Source organism: Salmo salar, chromosome ssa25, assembly GCF_905237065.1.
Source record: "Salmo salar chromosome ssa25, Ssal_v3.1, whole genome shotgun sequence".
NCBI classification, from domain to species: Eukaryota; Metazoa; Chordata; class Actinopteri; order Salmoniformes; family Salmonidae; genus Salmo; species Salmo salar.
This window is the reverse complement of record NC_059466.1, coordinates 12,171,154-12,192,327: the sequence shown is the minus strand read 5'-3', so window position 1 is coordinate 12,192,327 and position 21,174 is coordinate 12,171,154. Positions and strand designations below refer to the sequence as shown.

At 43.5% G+C, this 21,174-nt stretch overlaps 1 pseudogene; it reads right to left on the bottom strand.

Annotated features, from left to right (window-relative positions):
* Positions 1-20,908, bottom strand: part of LOC106586077 (glycerol-3-phosphate dehydrogenase, mitochondrial-like) — a 72,040-nt pseudogene extending 51,132 nt beyond the window's left edge.
* Between the last annotated feature and the right edge of the window lie 266 nt (positions 20,909-21,174).

The window sequence follows — 21,174 nt, the reverse complement described above, 5'->3', positions numbered from 1 at the left end:
ATTGTGTCAGACCATTGTGTTGGAAAATAATTTCATTGGGTAGCTACATGATCTAAAATGCTGAACACGTACGCAGTGTTTGCAGTGCCAGTGCACTCAGTTGCATTGATTCCTACGCCACCAGTTTAGCAAGTAGTTCCCCCAGTGATATCACTTGACAGAAACCAACTGTTTTTCAGAATGTCTCTGCAAATTATGCAACCGGTCAGGATGCTCTCGATGATGCAACTGCAGAACTTTTTGAGGATCTAGGGACCCAAGCCAAATCTTTTCAGTCTCCTGTGGGGGAAAAGGCGTTGTCGTGTCCTCTTCACGACTGTCTTGGTGTGTTTGGACCATGATCATATGTTGGTGATGTGAACACCAAGGAACTTGAAACTCTCGACCCGCTCCACTACAGCCCTGTCGACCTGAATGGGGGCGTGTTCAGCACTCCTTTTCCTGTAGTCCACGATCAGCTCCTTTGTCTTGCTCATGTTGAGGGAGAGGTTGTTGTCCTGGCACCACACTGCCAGGTCTCTGACCTCCTCCCTATAGGCTGTCTCATCATTGTCGGTGATCAGGCCTACCACTGTTGTGTCATCAGCAAACTTAATGATGGCGTTGGAGTCGTGCTTGGCCACGCAGTCGTGGGTATCGGAGGGGACTAAGCACGCACCTCTGAGGGGCCCCCATGTTGAGGATCAGCATGCCAGATGTGTTGTTGCCTACCCTTACCACCTGGGGGCGCCCCATCAAGAAGTCCAGGATCCAGTTGCAGAGGGAGGTGTTTAGTCCCAAGTTCCTTAGCTTAGTGATGAGCTTTGTGGGCACTATGGTGTTGCATGCCGAGCTCTAATCAATGAACAGCATTCTCACATAGGCATCACTGCCTGGTATGGCAACTGCTCAGCATCCGACCGTACTGAGCTACAGAGGATAGTGCATACAGCTCAGTTCATCACTGGGACCTATATACTAGGTGTGTCAGAGGAAGGCCCCAAAAATTGTCAAAGACTCCAGTCACCCAAGTCATAGACTGTTCTCTCTGCTACCGCACGGCAAGCGGTACCTGAGCGCCAAATCTAGGTCCAAAAGGCTCCTTCTACCCCCAAGCCATAAGAACAGTTGAACAGTTAATCAAATGGCCATCCGGACTATTTGCATTGACACCCCCCACCCCTTTGTTTTTACACTGGTGCTACTCACATTTTATTATCTATGCATAGTCACTTTACCCTTACCTACAAGTACAAATTACCTCGACTAAGCTTATCCTCCCGCACACTGACTCGGTACCGGTACCCCCCGTATATAGCCTCTTCATTGTTATTTTATTGTGTTATTGTTTTTTGTTAATTTATTTATTTAATTTAGTTTATATAGTAAATATTTTCTTAACTCTATTTTCTTAAATCTGCATTATTGGTTAAGGGCTAAGCATTTCACGGTAAGGTCTACACCTCTTGTATTCGGCGCATGTAACAAATTTGATTTGATTTGAAATGCATATAACAAGTAGTTTAATATAAAATGTAGGTGAAATGAGAATACTATTGGTTAGTATAGGCTACTATTCTATAGGCTATACTATACTATATACAAGTATTCAGACCCCTTGACTTTTTCCACATTTTGTTACGTTACAGCCTTATTCTAAAATTGATTAAATAAACATATTTCCTCATCAATCTACACACAATACCCCATAATGACAAAGCGAAAACAGGTTTAGAATTTTTGCAAATGTATAAAAAAAAACATGAAATACCAATTTACATAAGTATTCAGACCCTTTGATGTGGGGAAGGGTACCAAATAATGTCTGCAGCATTGAAGGTCCCCAAGAACACAGTGGCCTCCATCATTCATAAATGGAAGACGTTTGGAACTACCAAGGCTCTTCCTAGAGCTGTCCGCCCCTTGTAAAACTGAGCAAACGGGGCAGAAGAGCCTTGGTCAGGGAGATAACAAAGAACCCGATGGCCACTGACAGAGCTCCAGAGTTCCTCTGTGGAGATGGGAGAACTTTCCAGAAGGACAACCATCTCTGCAGCACTCTGCCAATTAGGCCTTTATGGTAGGCCCATCCAACCTGAGAGAGCTTGAGAGGATCTGCAGAGAAGAATGGGAGAAACTCCCCAAATACAGGTGTGCTAAGCTTGTAGCAGCATATCCAAGAATACTGAAGGCTGTAATCGCTGCCATGGTGTTACTACCACACTGTCTGCAATGAACTAGTTAGTACTGCAATTCAAGTATAGGCCTATATCATCTCACACAGAGTAAGTGATATGTATAGCATGATTAGCATTGAAACAGTTGAATGTCCAGACTAACCAGCCATGTTGACCAGTCCACTGTCACTGATGTGGACAATATGATTATGTAACTTATGATTCCTGCAGATGGACTGAGTGTCCTTGGAGTTGGGGTCTGTGACCAGTGGAAAAATACCACTCCAGGCTGCCAAGCCATCGCCTCTCCTCACTGCACAGGACAAAGAGACCAGATAGAGTGAGACCACACACACAGACACACACACAGGCGTATGCACGCACCCACACACATGCACGGACAAACACACACACACGCGCAGATGGACATACGTGACAAACACTAACACACACACCATATGTTTTACTATCCTTGTGGGCACCTAAAATGAATTTCCATTCTAAATCCTATTTTCCCTAACCCCTAACCCTAACCCTAATTCTAAACCTAACCCTTATTCTAACCCTAAACCTAACCCCTAAGTTTAAAATAGCCTTTGTCCTCGTAGGGATGTGGAAAATGTCCCCAAGAGGGAGAATTTCTTGTTTTACTATCCTCGGGGGGACTTTTGGGGATTTCCGGTACCCATGAGGATAGTAATACAAGCCCACGCACACACACATTAGGCTACACATGGCAGGAGAGACACAGCTATGAGAGGGATGGACATCTAGTGAAATCATTGCATGCTGCTACTGCAATCCAGAGGCCTCTCTCTCTCTCTCTCTCTATTCCACCACATCCCAGCCCCAACTAAAGCCTAAATAATACCTCACTCCTCTTTTCCTCACTCCTCGACTCCTCACTCCTAAATAACACCTCACTCCTCGACTGCTAGTAAAGAAATGAGTTCCAGCTCCTACCCCACAAAATCCACCCTCTCTTTATATCGCGGTGACATATAAAGAATGAAATATTAATATGCTGCTGTGTATTGATTGAAAAAAAAATGCTGCCACTATAATGGGCTGGTTGATATTTCTGAATAAAACAATGGCAAACTCGTTATCAAAGGGCATTTTTTAAAACATTTATGACAGCTGAGCAGCTCTGGGGCTGAAGGCCTCACATTGCCTAAAAAGGGGAGCAGATGAATACAATGCACATTTGCAGCGCCGGTGCAAAGTGAGATCTATGCATGATAAACAACATCTCTGTCTGCATCCCAAATGGCGTCGTATTCCCTGTTTAGTGCACTACGTTCGACCGGGGCCCACAGAACTCTGGTCCAAAGTAGTGCACTATATAGGGAATATGGTGTTATTTGGGACGCAAACCTCTGTCTCCATCTCTGGCTGTATTAACCATGGGGGACCTGCCGGTTGCATTCAAGAGTTCACCGGCTCAGTCTGACTCACTTAAACTTTGTTGGTATACAGTAAGGCGTTTCAGTCCACGCCCCAAAATCTATCAACTCACACTGAAAACATATACATTTACCCTTCCTCAGAAAATATGGCCGTGAACAAAGGAAATATTCTTCCACGCCGAAATGTGGGTTGTCTGGGATGTGAAGGATACAATATGAAAAAGAGTGCAATTTTTTTTTAAATATGAGAGACAATATGAGTTGAACTGATGGGTCCTTTGTTGGGATGAGTCATTATCAGGGAATGGTGTGGAAACATTCCACCAGGCCAGAGAGTCCAGTCAGTCCGTACTGCAGTAGGAGAACAAAGCAGGCCCAGTGCTTCAGCTGCAGCAGCAGGCCAGTCGTGTGCTAGTGTTGCAGCACTGTTAGTTAGACCTGGTTTCAAATACTATTTGAAATCTTTATAATACTATAAGTGATTGCTTTAGCCTGCTTGGAGAGCCAGATGGGTGGCGTTTGCAGCTTTGTGACTATTCTATTGGTTCTATTGTGGCATGCAAGCTCAATCAAGCCCAGCTAAAGTATTTTAAATGTTTTCAAATAGTATTTGAACCCAGGTCTGGTTCCAGTAGGGATCTGGAGCTGTCTGCTGGGTGTCACTCAGAGGTTGGTGTGACTGTGAGAAGCCATGGAGACCACTTCCTAACGGGAAGGACTGGAGGAAGGACTGAGGAGACACTGCCTGTCCACTCCAGGCCACTGTGTCCTCACCGAGGTGACACTACTGCTCAATGTGGCAAATCCCCCCTGGAACGATCCACCTCTCCTCTCCTCCTTTTCTCTGCTGCTCGGATGACTGGAGACTCCACGTCTGGAGCCGCAGCATGTCCACAGGCAAGGACGGAGAGATGAGACGGAGGAAAGGAGTCGGCTGCCTCATGGCCTCCCGCTCCATCACTTCACACTTGCGTTTTGTCTTTCTCGGGCTGCAGGGCCTTCTGCTCCGACTGTGACCACAGGACTTGGGGAGACAGGGTCTTGCCCAGACATACGCCACATGTCAGCCCGGCCGTCCAGAGCTCAGAGCACGCTGGCTGCAGCCTGGAGCCTCCTGGGACGCTGGTCTGAGACCTGAGCCGCAGAGCCACCATGACACATAGTCCTCCTCTATACACTCCATACAGACAGAGCTACTGTACCGTACAGGTGCCACCTCTCACTACTGTCTCGAGGTTTCGGTAGACGTAAAGGAAAGCTGGGCAGCTAATGAGTAGGAAATGTGAAAAAGCTTTTTGGGCTAATCTTATGCTGGATATTGCAAATGATGACAGATTAAAAATAACGGACAATGCAATGCTTTGGGATTACCGTGCCATTAGATTGGCTGGCCAAGAGAGGATGTGGAGGCAGACTAGAATCAAGATAATCAATCAAATAATCTCAACAACCCCTTGTCCACTGAAAACAATTAGACCACTTCTCAAAAATCAATAGCACCGCATTCTGTTTAGATACCCACCAGTCCTTCATTTAATAAAGTCTCCCTGGGATTTGATAAACCAGTTAGTCGGCAAAGCCATCAAAGGCCCCAAATAAAAATCGCAAATCGAAAACAATATAATTTAATGCGATATTGGTTATTTTTCACTTATTCATTAACAAACCTCCCATGTGGAGGTAGAGTATAGGGGAGTATAAAACAGATAATCTATTTTGTTCCTAAGTGTTTAGGGAAACAACAGGGCAGCAAGGCATTATACTGTAGCTGACGGAAACAAAATAACCATGGAAGAAATCAAATAGGGCTTCATAAAGTTCCTATAAGATATCCTCCAAGTGGTGTTGGTTGATGTCTCCTGTTTCTCGACTGCAGGTACCATGCATAATTAAAGCAGGAATTTGTATCTGTCTGTACTCTGTGCCCTCCTGATGAATTAATATCTGGTGGAAGTCCTACACTGTGCTACACTGCCATCACATTAGCCCATTTGTATCAGTCAGCTGCTTGCTCCATCAGCTATTTGTAAAACTAGAGAGGGGAAAAAAATACTGTGAGATTGTCGGACGTGTATTTATTATCATAAATGTCTTATGAATTAGGTATGATTCTAATGTTAGGGCTATAATGCCGTAAGTGTAAATGCAAAGCACACTGGTGATTCATGGCTTGTGAAGGAAACATGTTTTGACATTGCCAAGCTATAGCTTTAGCATCATGGCCTCCCCTTCCATAATGCCATACAAGATTCACTTGATGATGTATAGAATATGATCGTTTCACTCATATCGATTTAAAAAAAAAATGATCCAGACGTTTGATATCACTGGAGATATAGGCTAATCAAGTTATTTAAGTGATAATGCCCGAGAAGCCGGTGTTTGGAGGATATATTGGCACGGGTGTCGTTAGGCCCGAGACGAAGTCGAGGTCCGGCAAACCGTGCCAATATATCCTCCAAACACCGTCTTCTCGGGCATTATCACTTTTATACAAAGGGTTACCAACATATTCAAATAATGATTGACATATTTTCATAAAAAAATGTTATTTTGATTAATTTATTTCATCCTTTCACAAGATATAGTCATGACACAAATCTAGGGTTGCTACCCAAGCCGGCTGGTCGTTCTTTCTATTGGTTCGGTTGCCAGAGACGCGACCCAGTCATTCAGTCTTTTTGTTCTGTATTTATGGACATGACCCAGTCGTTCGTTCTAAATGTTCCTTTGCCATATGGCTGACAACGCTCTCATCCCTTGCTTGCTAGCTAGCCAACTACGGCTAACTTACAGTCACGTCAAACAATGCAGACAGAATAACAACGAAGTAGCTGCATTTGCTTTTGTTTAAGCTGTTTTCTAGTGATATTTATTTGGATGCATCCATGACAATGAGCTAATGAGGCACAATTTCACTTGGCATAGAAACACAGCAAACACAATCAATTCAAACTGAAGCTGGAAAGACTGCAAACTAGCTGCACTTCATCTCGTTTGAACTTTTTCTATTTACGTTTCTTTCTTTGACATAAAATTTGATTTGTATATATCTATACAAATTATGCCAGCTGATTCATGATTTCGACTAGTTGAGAAATGCTGTCTGTCTGTCTGTCTGTCTGTCTGTCTGTCTGTCTGTCTGTCTGTCTGTCTGTCTGTCTGTCTGTCTGTCTGTCTGTCTGTCTGTCTGTCTGTCTGTCTGTCTGTCTGTCTCATCCCAACACGTTCATTACATTGGGACAGCTGGAGATCGAATTTGAATATTGAAACAATGTTGCAAATGTCGGAGAGACATACAGCAAGGTTATTCAAATCTTAGTCTAAAAGAAATGTGAGATAATATCTAGATGCTTTTTATAGTGAAGATCAAGTTTATAAATTGCCTGGCTGGGCTGATGAGACAGTGGATTGCACAGTCAGATGTGGAATAGAAACCGGCTGGCATGCAATTATAAACAATCAGCATTCAGGATTAGACCCACCCGTTGTATAATATATAGATAAACAACACATGTGGCATTATTAAACATTTGTAAAAAATTAAGTTATAAATATGATCTTAATAATTGTATTGGTAGAGATGTTATATTTTTACACTGTGAAAAACCATAAGCCGATGCGTGTAGGGTTGCAAATCCTAGGTTTTCCAGAAGTCTGGAAGATTCCTGGAATCAGGAAGAAATAAGCAGGACATCTAGAATCCTCCAACCAGGATATCTTTTGGGGGGAAAGTTACTGTAATTTTTCAAAGGCCTATGTCATAGTCGCCTTCGACATCGGGGCTGAGGTAGAGTCTGTGGTTCTGCCGACGGTTATCTTCTCCCATTGCAGGAAGAAGATGACGCGTCCGGCGCTGGTGGCTGGGTCCAGGAGACCCATGTTGTCTGGACTGAAGGTAGGGGGCAAGGGTGTGGTGGAGGGGGGAATGGTGGAGGTAGAGGGGAGGAAGCAAACAAGAAGACTGCATTAACCTTTGGTCTGCTGGGGGGCGTGAGAGGGCCAACTGGGGGACACCCCATAATCAGGCTCCTGTCAACTCTCTTTCCAGGAGATTAATTCTGCTGGTTTCAATTCCAGCTACACCGCTGCTCTCGTATAGTTCCAGCCACACCATAGCCCACATATTATCCTGTTTAAAACACATGCACATGCTACTGACTCAATTTAATACAGGAAACAGTGGAGGGGTAGAGGTGGCAGGAAGGGGGGTTTAGCTTTGTTCCCCAGTGAACACAAATAACATGCATCATCAAGAAAACCAGCACTGAGTAGGGAGGAATCCAATCAGGAAGTCAATTTGCAACAGCATCACAGGAAAGTCTGGTTGAGTAGGCCAAAAGCTCTCTTCAAAAATCGGAATTAATCTGGAGATAAACGGCATACAATGTTTGCTTAATTTCACTCTTCGAAAATGGGCTCGTCGACCTAACAGGAAGTGTGAGGATACACAAAAGGACCTGATGCTCCTGAACAGAGCCCCTCAGCAGTAAGTACCTGTTCTGAACCATCCATGCAGGAGCTTCTTGTATCTTAAGAGTGCCTATGTTTTGTCCTGGCTGTCCCTGTCTCCGTGGCTCAGCCGAAGGTGCTAATGAATTGATCAGGCAGGCACTAACGATGCAGTGACGCAGGGGGGAGGATGTGACAGAGACGGAAAGGGGGCGTCGTTTGTTACCTGTAATAGCCCGGGATGACGATGTGCACCCCAGCACTGGGCTGATAGATGTTGGGGTTCTTCTGATCATCCATTTTCCGCAGTGCGTCGGTAAAAGGTCCCGTGGCATTGATAACACATTTGGCTCTGACATCAAATTCCTGCCCTATGAAAGAAAACAGCATCAATCACCAGGAGCCATTCATCTGTACCCGGTGACAACCAGGATTATTAATTTATCAGCCAACACCCCTTCCGTAATAGAGTGGCTCTCGTGTGTCCATGGGAGACTTCAGAGGATTGTAATTAATAGGAAACAGACACACCTAATTTCCCTCTCGCCTCTTTGTGTCAAAGTGCAGCCCAAGAGGCAGTGTGTGAGGGAGTGCTTTTAATGTGCACAGGGAAATGCATGTGTCCCAAATGGCATCCTCTCCACTATTTAGCTAAGTACTTTTGGTCAGAAGCAGTGCACTATATATGGCTACGGGTACCATTTGGGATGTAGCCAATGTTTGTTAATATGCTGCCTGATGTTGACGAGCCTTTATAATGGGGCACATATCAAAGGTAGCATGATGAAACTAAATGATCTGTTTTGACAACGACTTGAATGATGGACCGTCCTCCTAATTTGACTTGTGTCAAAATGAAAGCAGAGACATTTTCCTCTGACATAAAAATGACATTTTGTTAGAATTGAAAGAAAAATACTGATTCAGTGTGTTCCCAGTAGCACTTTCCTTGTGAGGTCTCGCTCTCATAAACGAAAGTGAGATGATTCTTCTTCTTCTTCTTCTTCTTCAGAAAGAAAGAAAAGCACCACTTCCATCATTCAAAACATGAGGGGGCAGTCATGTCTTGAGATCCTCAATTCTTGGTTACTCATGAAACCCATCTGTTCCCCTTGCAGCTTTATTCCTCCAAAGCCATTCCTATGCATGACATTTAAAAGGTAAGTAAGGCCATTTGGAGAACGCTCATTCCGTATTACATTGCTAGCAAGATCTGAAAGAGCCCTTTACACCATAAAACCCTTATAAAATATTAAAGCCCCACATTAGATATGCTATGACTATGTGCAAAATAGCCCTGATTAACAGGGCTCCCTAACAGGCAGGCTCTGAGCGTTAGCGCCTCGTGGTGAGTGCTAGGGAGCAGGGAGGAAGAAGCAGCGGCTTTGTAGCCGTAGTTTTACCTGTGATCACGTCCCTGCAACGCACTCCACAGACCCTCTCCGTGCCCATCTGAGGATCTGCCCTCTTCAGTAGGTGCACCACTTCAGTGTAATTGGCTATGGCAGCCCTATACCTGGCAGCAGTAAGGGCGATTGGGAGATTCATTGGAGCATCGTCGTGTTGTCCTGCAGCGGGGGGACAGGAACAGGGGAGAGGATGTGAGTCACCCCCAGCCTGTGACTGGTGGTATGGAAGTGTGTCGGAACCGATATGTCACATCTGTCCCTGTCACTTTGTATCAATGGGATGGCTGCTCTGGCCACACAAGGAGGACACTTAAAGCCACAGTGGGCCATTGGCCTGTGTGTGCAGTGGGGTACGTGGGCCCTGACCTCCCCAACCCCCGTTCCCCTGCACTGGGCTAGGGGGCTCCACAAGAAGAGCAGCGGACTGGGCTCAGCGAGCTGGGCGCAAAGTGTTAAACCCACCAAGTGGAGGGCTAGGAGTTTACTAACCTGTTCTTTGATAGCCCATGCCTATTTTTATACACACACACTGCATGAGAACGCAAGTGTGCCGTCACTGCCTGCAAGCATGACACTCATTTTGTTACAGGAAACATAATCACTGTAATGTGTGTGCTTCATACACGTTGTTTCCGATTTAATAGGCAGCTCAGTTAGGAAACGCAGGAGACGAGGTCAAGTGAGGATAGACTCAACTTAAAATCAATCACCAATACTGCTCCCTTTCAAAATTGGTGAAAAACGGGGGGGGGTTGATGATAATGGTAGTGATAATTGAAAAATAATAATTTGCAATGTCCCTGGTAGCCATGCTGACCAAGACATCAGCATCAGGAGCGGGATTCTGACAGGGACGGATCTATTTGTAAAGCAGAAGATCTCTCCTCAGAATCCTTTTAATGAAGAGAGGAATCTGGTATGAAGATTTATGGATTAATCCCTCTCTGGCTTGAGAATATACCCAGATCTATATTCAATCTGGTATGAAGATTTATGGATTAATCCCTCTCTGGCTTGAGAATATACCCAGATCTAGATTCAAGAGTCAGCAGGTCATACATTCTGTCATTTAAATGAAAGGGTCTAAAAAGGTGACAAATGAACAAAGCCCGGTTTCATTAGGAATGGTTTCTTATGTACATCTTTGAAGATTTATCGCTGGGAAATCTTTTGGTTTAAAGTAGAGAAGAGAATAGAGATGATTAATCACTTTTAATGTTGGTGTCTTGGACGACTTTCTTTCTGTTTGTTATTACCAGGTCGGGGTTCAAGTCCTCATTGTTGGCCTTGAGGAGAAGAGAAGGTTGTTACTTTGCAGGAATGAGCAGGTTCTTTTGTGCCCTGATTTATTTGCGGTTTGAACGACCAGAGGCTAGGTAACTGGTAGGCTCTGCTGGTTAATGCTACCGCATGCTCCGAGCCATTCCAAAACAAAGAAAAATAAATAAACAGGAAGCAAAAAAGTAAAACAAGAAAACATCAGATTTAAAGGCCACATTTTAGAATGAATTACATACAAGAGTATGCACCCAGCCATGATGTATTAGAAAGACCATAGTATTCCCTTCCAAATCTCTGTGGGCTGAATATGGCCATCAGAGTGTATGGTTGGCTAACGTGCACTGTGCTCTGGGTGTACACAGCAAATCCGATACTTAGGTGCTAGTGTCAATGTGTCTAATCCTGGATGATTGTTGAGCCCCCTGCTGACCTCTAACCTCATGATTCACAGTTCTCCACTATGTGCCTGTCTCTGCTGCCTGTCACACGTTAGCGGTGCCCAGATTAGAGCTACATCCATCACAATGTTCAAATAATCTGATTATGGACCACATTCATCACAATGTTCCATGTGATTTCATTCCCGTTTAAATCAGCTGGTGTAACAAGGGATTATTACCATGGAATACTAATAACAATGGGATTATAATCTGATAATCATAACGATGCTAACAATGATAATATGTAATACAAATCTGAGAATTAAAGCACAAGCCATCAATAGTGAGCATAGGGCGCCGAGCGTCATGTCTCCCAGTTGAGTGGAGGCCCAGCCCCCTCCCTTAAAGCCCCTACCTCCCTCCTCCTCCGCTATAATCCGCGCCTCCTGGAGGTAGAACACTCATTGGAGTGAGAGGAACTCCACGACTGGACAAAATGCTGCAAAATGACAGGGACAATAATGACAATGAATTTCATGTCTCCCAGTCATGAGAGAGAGATGCTTGGCTGGGCTGACTTGTCCAATTAAATTGTTGCAGGTACAGCGGGGGACACAGTTATTATCCCAGGCGCTTCTGCGAATTACTCCTCTGGCTAAAGGAGAGGAGGGCAACGAAGGGAGGAGAGATAAATACAAACAAAGAGACTGTATTTCCACAAAAAATGCATATGAAAATGATGAAGTGTAATAATTGTTATATATCACTTTATCACAGCTATACTGTAATTTTGCGTATGATATAATACTATTTATTCACTGCCATCAAATTTGAAATAGATCCATTTCAGTTTGAATATTTGGATCTGTAGCTCATCATGTGTGTATGTGTTGTTCCACAATATATTTAGTCATTTCTGACTAAATCGTACACATTTGTCACGACTCCATAATCTAAGGCTAAGGCATGTCTACATGTTGAAACTATGTGAATATGATGGCTTGAGGAATCCTGAGGAGATGAACTGAAGAAATCAAAGACCAAACCCCAAAAAGGAAGGTCAGCTTTGAAAATGTCATTCTCATATTAGTCCCAAATTGAATAATGGAATAAAAAAAAAAAGACAGTTTGAGGGAAAAAGTGTATAGCCTAACACATACAATACAACATAATACTTCAATCCAAGTCTTTGTGGCTTTTAATTTTCAGTCTTCTTCCAAAACAATCTGATATTTAGAAAACATATCGTTTTTTTAATATATAAAATCATATTAGCTATTTTTCCATTGAAAAAACTAATATAAATAGCTTGAGCATAATGCCCCCTCTCCCACTTACTTCTGCTAAATGAGTAAGGTTGACAGATCACTGCTCAGATCGCAGACACATTCCCTTAGAAATATGTTGCCTTTTTGCAGTACATGGGAATCCACATATCCTCAAATGTTAAATGAAGTCTGACAGATAGCCTGGAGAAACCAAGTTGAGAGTTTGAGGCTACAGAGGAGACCTTGAGTAAACAGGACATGCTATGTACACCCAGGCTAACAATCAACATATGCTTTGTTTTTCTGATGCCAACACGAGGCACGTTTAGCCTGGAGAAAGATTGGTCCTGGGACTGGTTGGAACTAACAAGGGAATGCCTACTGGCTATTTTCTGCTTTAAACCATGTTATTTCTCATTTGTTTACGCTCACATAGCCAGGCCAGCAATTACATTGCTGTGCATGAAAAGGGTTATTTCTACGAGGGAACCTAAAAGGCCAAAGATTAAGGAGGGAAGATAATAATAAAGATAAAATAATATATAATATGTTCTATATGGGACTATATAATATACGTTAGCGTGACAGAGATATAATTTACAAAACCGGATTCTTAGTGAAAAAAGGGACCTTAAAAGGTGCGGGGGGCTTTTTTTGCACATAGGACTGATTGGACCACTGAGATGAAATGGTTTGCAACTTGCCGTCAGAGTAGACAATGGCTCCCAGCAGTTTGTCTCTCTTCAACACAGGAAAGAGCTCCAGAGTCCTTGGTCTTGATGAGGATGTAGCTGCTCTTCAAGCACTGGGCTCCAGCCACCAGGTCGTACATCTTGATCCCTGCCCAGTGGTAGGGAAGCTGCCACCACCTTTCACATACAGTGGAAAAGGTACAATTAAAGGGGAAATAAACCATTTTAACCTCTTATTCACTAACTACAGCACCATACACTCTTAGAAAAAAGAATTCCAAAAGGGTTCTTTGGCTGTCCCCATAGGAGAACCCTTTTTGTTCCAGGTAGAACCCTTTTGGGTTCCATGTAGAAAGGGTGTGGAAAGGTTCTACACTGAACCCAAAACGGTTATACCTGGAACCAAAAGGGTTCTTAAAATTCTACACATTTCACATGGGGCAAAGAGAACTGCAGTTTTATAGGTTATCTAATGTTATCATACACATTTTGCCATGAGACTGAGAGAAAATGTTGCTGTTTTACAGCAAATGTCCTGTAATTATACACATTTTTCCATGAGGCTGAGAGAACATTAAGCATTTTTAAAGCCAATTAAAGCTTAAATATGCGTGTGCTGACTGATAAAGGCACTGGATTATTGCTAAATGAACAGATGAAGTAGGCAGTGGCATGGTGCATACAGCCATAGAAACACAGTGACATGCCTCAATGCGGTCATATTCATGGCTTTTTGGGGGTGTGGCTTTCAGTTAGTTATTTTTGGCCACCCATCCCATGAGAGTGAATGTCATTACAGTTCATCTGAATGTCATTCCAGTGCACTGCTTGCTATGAATTCTATCTAATGGTGTTTTGCATGTTTTTGCTCAATCTGATTGGGTGCCTACCCGGCTGGTACTACATATGTGAAAAAGGCGCATTTCTACTTTCTGTAATCAAAAAGATCATTAGAAAAGGTCATAAGAAAGTGCCTCTTGATGATGTCATCAAATTCAGATGATTTACTATGAATCAATTAGGTATCATTCTGTACATGTAAAATAAACAACGAATAATACATTATGAGCTTTATGGATTACAATGGAATTTGGAAGGTAGGTTGGTGTAAAATGTGCACTCCTGTGTGTGATGGATATAGGGTCTGTGTTGGCATGATGACTTACGCAATGCATGGCAGAGCACTGGAAGCCAATCCAGATTTCCCACACCCTTCAGTAATGAGGCACACCTGTACACTCCTTTAAATACCAGAGACGGATCTTAAATGTCATGTGCAATTAACGCTCATGATACCAGGCAGCACCAATCAAATCAAGCCCCTAAGTTCACACAAGGCTCAGCGAGCCGGGGTGAGACGGTAAGATGGTGATCAGGAACGGTGGACCATCAGCCATCTTACCCTCACCCACGATGGACCTCTCTTAAAGTTTATTGTCATTCAGCTGAACTTACCTCCATCTTCAAAACTCCACGTCTTTACCGAGGGACGCTGCTTTATGCGGTGTTTTCGGTGGTGTACGTAGTGCGAAACGGTCTAAGATGCTGAGATGGGAGGGCGTTCTTACGATATCCAGAAGGTTGGAACGCTAATGCAGTGCTTCCTTCACCATCATATAGAGATATATGAGGAGAAAAGAAGATACACATATTTCCAGGGTATAAAATCATAACACAAGCTCAGTCATATCCCCATAGCCCTTTCTGAAGACTGGTTAAAACAATGTTTCTCTCAATCCTAATACAATAGTACTGAGGTAACCTTAGAAAAAAATACTGAAATACACTGACTCCTATCAGAGTAGCTTATAAAACCATGAAGTGTGAATCAATAACCATTTAATACATTTATTCTAGTGGAGTCCTGTGAAATAACGTAAGGTCAATGTATTTCTTGAGAACAACAGATATATATATATATATATATGGGTAATGCCTTGTTAGGTCAGGGATTTAAATAGTATAATGGTGATTCATTGTTTATGAGTAGAAACATGTAAAAGTTATTGTTGTCATGGATGACCAAAGTTGCCAGCCCAAAACAAATACGGAATGGCATAGCCTTCATTTTTTGCTCTCCGTTTCCTCCCTGGCATGTAGAGTAGGTGAGAAGCCTGTACTTTGCTGCACTGCTGCTGACTTTGCAGTTACATTTCCTGCAATCACACTAATTGGCCCCTTCTCCAGCTCACCTCCAAGACCTCAGCATGTTCATACAGATAGGAAAATAAGACTTCCAAAGAAAACACAGGCCTAAAATAATGAGATTCTTCAAGTGCTCTGAAATGTAACAGAAAACTGTGACATTTGAGTTTGAACCTGGATGTCTCTTCTGAACAATACATCGACAAAAGAACACCTAAATGCTTTATTCCTCCCATTACTCTGATATAATTTTCCTGTATTAGCCTAATTCCCATCTTGATAATGACAGGGGGCACTAGTTACTCCTTCCTCTCTTTCCAAATTGTAGGAATTCTTTGAAATAACTTTAAAAAATCACAGGCAGTAACTCAAAGCGAGCATGTCAAGACTTCTTCTGAATGAAAAATGATCACGGAGGGTAAATAAAGCAATATGACCAGACGGACCAGGAATTCACCGGATAAGTGTCAGCTGCAGAGAAAAAATGAAGCATTTACCTGTTCGCAATCTAATTTCACGATGGCTTTCTGTAGATATCGGACTCCTCCGTGAATGAGCTTGGTGCTCCGGCTGCTGGTCCCAGATGAGAAATCGTCTCGCTCCACCAGGGCAGTTTTAAGATCTGACGGCGGGAAGGGAACCAAGGCAACAGATCAACAGCAAGCTGATATGTGGCTACTTATTGTCACAAATGTTTCGAATACATCACATATTATTTTCATATGAATGTCCTTCTGCTGTAATAATGCATGATTGGAGAAATTTGGTGCAGGCATACGTATTCCATTGGGTAAAATGGCAAGCATTTTCATTATTCTTCACCGTGTGAAGCACAAAAACGAGTAAAAATGTTTTGATAATAATTCAAGGACCCAACAAGTAAAGAAGAAAAATATATTTTTTTAAAGAATATATGCACTTTACTTTGTCATGTTTTTGTCAATATATTGTTATCTAAAAGGAAAGTAGGTCTATATTGCAGGAGAAATTGTCTGGCTTCCATAAAATGATTTAACATTGAAACTGCTTGTCACTCCCACCATTAGAGGCTTGTGTTCTGTCCCTGACGGATAAACGCTGTAAATCCCAATTTTGAAAAGAAGAAAGGGAAAGTAAAAGTGGATTAGGAAAGGGGGATGAGGCGGGGGTTTCCAAACCCCCCCCCTCCTATTTCACCATTAGACAGTCAAAATGGATAAAGGAGAAAAACAGCTTAAAGAAACCTCTAACCAGCAGCATAGATAATTGATTTAGGATGTAATGGTAACTGCAAAAGGAACCCTCATCAGGGGGAACAAAAGAGACATCTTTACATTTTTGGTGATTGGACTTTGCCCCCTGGTCTTTTCCAGGGAAAACTCCTCCAAGTCCTATTAGCTATTCTGCAGTTCCATCCTCTGGAGCTGGCCTCTGAAGCGCCTTACAGGCTGAGCCCCAGGGAGACGGCTTGGAGGCAGCTTCAGCACAATGACTAGGAGGTTATGCAACATCAGGATAGAGAATATCCCCCCCACCCGATGCTGTGAGGGGGGACTGGAACAAAAGTATGCCGCCACTCAAAATCCCTGCAAAATGCGGTTACAAACTGCAGCTGTTGTGCTAGCTGAATAAATCGGATTCATCAGAATTAAGAGAGAGAAAATTTGAGACTAATCAAAATAGTTTTTCCTTAATAGTGTGTGATATCCACAATGAAGCGTTCATAGTTTATGTACTAGTAGAGAAATCAGACTATTTCCCCATGTTTCTTAGAGGTTACCTTACAATGATCAGTCAAATCATGAGCCCAGAGTATTGGCTGTTGATGATACCCTAAAAGATTATGTATACAGTGCATTTGGAAAGTATTCAGACCTCTTTACTTTTTTCAGGTTGGATAGGGAGCATCGCTGCACAGCTATTTTCAGGTCTCTCCAGAGATGTTCGATTGGGTTCAAGTCCGGGCTCTGGCTTGACCACTCAAGGACAGTCAGAGAGTTGTCCCGAAGCCACTCTTGCGTTGTCTTGGCTGTGTGCATAGGGTCGTTGTCCTGTTGGAAGGGGATCCTTCGCCTCAGTCTGAGGTCCTGAGAGCTCTGGAGCAAGTTTTCATCAAGGATCTCTCTGTACTTTGCTCTGTTCCTCTTTACCTCGATCCTGACTAGTTTCCCAGTCCCTGCCGCCAAAAGATATCCCCACAGCATGATGCTGCCACCACCATGCTTCACCGTAGGGATAGTGCCCGATTTCCTCCAGATGTGACACTTGGCATTCAGGCCAAAGAGTTCAATCTTGGTTTCATCAGACCAGGGAATCTAGTTTCTCGTGGTCTGAGAGTCCTTTAGGTGCCTTTTGGCAAACTCCAAGCGGGCTGTCATGTACCTTTTACTGAGGAGTGGTTTCTGTCTGGCCACTCTACCAAAAAGGCCTGATTGGTGGAGTGCTGCAGAGATGGTTGTCCTTCTGGAAGGTTCTCCCATCTCCACAGAGGAACTCTGGAGCTCTATTTCCAGATCTGTGCCTCGACACAATCCTGTCTCCGAGCTCTATGGACAATTCCTTTGAACTCATGGCTTGGTTTTTGCTCTGACATGCACTGTCAACTGTGGGACCTTATATAGACAGGTGTGTGCCTTTCCAAATCATGTCCAATCAATTGAATTTACCACAGGTGGACTCCAATCAAGTTGTAGAAACATCTCAAGGATGATCAATGGAAACAGGATGCACCTGACCTCAATTTCGAGTCTCATAGCAAAGAGTCTGAATACTTATGTAAATAAGGTATTTCTGTTTCTTATTTAATATATTTGCAAACATTTCTAAAAACCTGTTTTCACTTTGTCATTATGTGGTATTGTGTTTAGATTGAAGAGGAAATGTGTTTATTTAATCCATTTTAGAATAAGGCTGTAACGTAACAAAATGTGGAAAAAGTCAAGGGGTATGAATACTTTCCGAATGCACTGTACATAGTATAATATAGCCTATAGAATATTAGCCTTCCTAATACTGAGGTTGCACCACCTCCTTTTGCCCTCAGATCAGCCTCAATTTGTCGGGCATGGACTCTACAAGGTGTCAAAAGCGTTCCACAGGGTTGCTGGCCCATGTTGACTCCAATGCTTCCCACAGTTGTGCGGAGTTGGCTGGTAGTGGATCTCTACTCCAAATAGCTCGTTCCATCTCATCCCCACAGATGCTCAATTGGATTGAGATCTAGTGACGGGGCAGGCCACTGTAGTAAGCTAAATTCACTGTCATGTTCGTGAAACCATTCCTGGACAATCCTAGCCTTGTGGCATGAGGCATTATCCGGCTGAAAAAATCTATTTGTAGATGGATACACTGCTGCGATGAAGGGATGCTCCTGATCGTCAATGATGTTCAGATGTTCAAATGTTGCCTCACTTTTAACAAGCGGCCTAATATGTGCCATTAAAACTCACACCACACAATCACACCACCACCAGCCTGCAATGTTGACACATGGCATGATGGATGCGTGTTCTCATGTGGTTTCCTCCATACCCTAGTCCTCCCATCAGCGTAAAACAACAGGAACCAGGATTCATCAGACCAGGCAATGTTTTCCCAATTCTCCACTGTCCAGTGTTTTCCTTCGTTAGCCCACTGCAACCACAGTTTCTTGTTTTTTTCTGAAAGAAGTGGGACTCTGTAAGGTCGTCGTCTGCCGTATCCCTTTCGTGTCAAGGTATGACGAGTTGTGCATTCTTTTATGGGTCTTTGGGCACCAATGTTGTACTGGACTGTCAGTTGACTAACTGTAGCACGTCTGTTGCTCTGCACAATTCATGTCAGCCTCCTTTGTCCTTTCATCAATGACCCGTTTTCGACCACTGGCCTGCCGTTGGCTGGATGTCCTTTTGGGTGGTGGACCATTCTTGATACACACAGGAAACTGTTGAGCGTGAAAAATCCAGCAGCATTGCAGTTATTGACACTCAAACCGGTGCGCCTGGCACCTACTACCATACCACATTCAAAGGCAATTAAATATTTTGTCTTGCCCATTCACCGTCTGAATGGCACACATACAAAATCCATGTCTCAATTGTCTCAAAGCTTAAAAATCCTTCTTTAACCTGTCTCCTCCCCTTCATCTTCACTGACTGAACAGGACTTAACAGATGACATCAATAAGGGATCATAGCTTTCACCTGGATTCACCTGGTCAATCTACACTATATATACAAAAGTATGTGGACACCCCTTCAAATGAGTGGATTTGGCTCTTTCAGCCAAACCCGTTGCTGACAGGTGTATAAAATCGAGCACACAGCCATGCAATCTCCATAGACAAATATTGGCAATAGAATGGCCTGACTGAAGAGCTCAGTGACTTTCAACGTGGCACCGTCATAGGATGCTAACTTTCCAACAAGTCAGTTCGTCAAATTTCTGCCCTGCTAGTGCTGCCTCGGTCAACTGTAAGTGCTGCTATTGTGAAGTGGAAACGTTTAGGAGCAACAATGGCTTACAAAACGGGACCGCCGAGTGCTGAAGCGCGTAAAAATCCTGTGTCCTCGGTTGTAACACTCCAAACTGCCTCTGGAAGCAACGTCAGCACATGAACTGTTCGTTGGAGCTTCATGCAATGGGTTTCCATGGCCGAAAAGCCGCATACAAGCCTAAGATCACCATGCACAATGCCAAGCGTCGGCTGGAGTGGTATAAAGCTCACCGCCATTGGACTCTGGAGCGTTCTCTGGAATGATGAATCACGCTTCACCATCTGGCAGTCCAACGGATGAATCTGGGTTTGGTGGATGCCAGGCTAACGATACCTGCCTCAATGCTTAGTGCCAACTGAGGAGGAATAATGCTCTGGGGCTGTTTTTCATTGTTCGGGCTAGGCTCCTTAGTTCCAGTGAAGGGAAATCTTAACGCTACAGCATACAATGACATTCTAGACGATTATGTGCTTCCAACTTTGTGGCAACAGTTTGGGGAAGGCCCTTTCCTGTTTCAGCATGACAATGGCCCTGTGCACAAAGCGAGGTCCATACAGAAATGGTTTGTTGAGATCGGTGTGGAAGAACTTGACTGGCTTGCACCGAGCCCTTACCTCAACCCCATCAAACACCTTTGGGATGAATTGGACTCCCCGACTACGAGCCAGGCCCAATCGCCAACATCAGTGCTCAACCTTATTAATGCTCTCAAGTCCCCGCAGCAATGTTCCAACATCTAGTGAAAAGCCTTTTGCCAGTAGAGTGGAGGCTGTTATAGCAGCATAGGGGGGACCAACTCCATATTAATGCCCATGATTTGGAAAGAGATGCTCGACGAGCAGGTGTCCACATACTTTTGGTCATGTAGTGTATTTCATGGAAAGAGCAGATGTTCCTAATGTTTGTACACTCAGAGTAAATTCCGGCCTTGCTTCAAGCCAGCAGTTGGCCTATCCTGTGTGCTGCAAATAAATGATCCACATGCAAAAGAAATGCAGGGAATGGACAGATAAAGCATTAGGAACAACTGGTAGACTGCAAGTGACAAAGACTGCAAAAGGCAGCTTATTCCGTGTCACAGCGTCTAAGGCACAATCTGAGCATGTGGCTCCTCCCCCCACAATGAGCACATCAAACTCCTGGGTGTTGTGCAAGGCCGTTAGCTGGGCTTGCCTGGATGGGAGCTCGTCTAGGAAGGCCACGTTCACCAGTTCAACGAGAGTCGGGCCTAGACCATCAGCACAAACAAAGCAGTCATCCATTTCATTGTCATATGACTCCAGGGGACAGTGCACGCGAATAAATGTGCTTCATTAGTATGCATATGTCTTCACATTCTTTATGATGGATTTTGTAAAAAATTAACCATGTATTATCTGTGGGAAAAAATGGCGGCCACCGCCAAGGAATAAAGAATAATAAATCACATGCTAATTCATAATAAACCCTATACCCCACCCCATTTCCAAATATTGTCTTTTGAGATTAATGATAAAACCTGCATGCCACATGCATATGTGTTAAGATA